This window comes from Pygoscelis adeliae, unplaced genomic scaffold (assembly GCF_000699105.1).
Source record: "Pygoscelis adeliae isolate BGI_AS28 unplaced genomic scaffold, ASM69910v1 Scaffold267, whole genome shotgun sequence".
NCBI lineage: Eukaryota > Metazoa > Chordata > Aves > Sphenisciformes > Spheniscidae > Pygoscelis > Pygoscelis adeliae.
Window position 1 is genome coordinate 4812822 of NW_008825150.1, and position 258 is coordinate 4813079.

Consider the following 258-nt stretch of genomic DNA (forward strand, 5'->3'; position numbering starts at 1 on the left):
GGCGGGGAGGAGAAGAGGAGATGGCTCCTCGGAAGGACCCTGTGCACAGCCGGTCACTAGAGGAGGCAGAGTGAGCCGAGCTGCTTTTTATTGCGATGATCTAAGTTTGTTGTGTGATTAACTGGAAAGATCTGGGTCCCAACTCCCTCTTACGGTAAGAAACTGTTTAACAACATCCCCTCTGCCTCCTCTCCTCCTCCCCTCCCCAGGAGCTGCCTCCCCTCCCGCCCCACAGCCAGCCCAGGGAGAGGGCTGCCA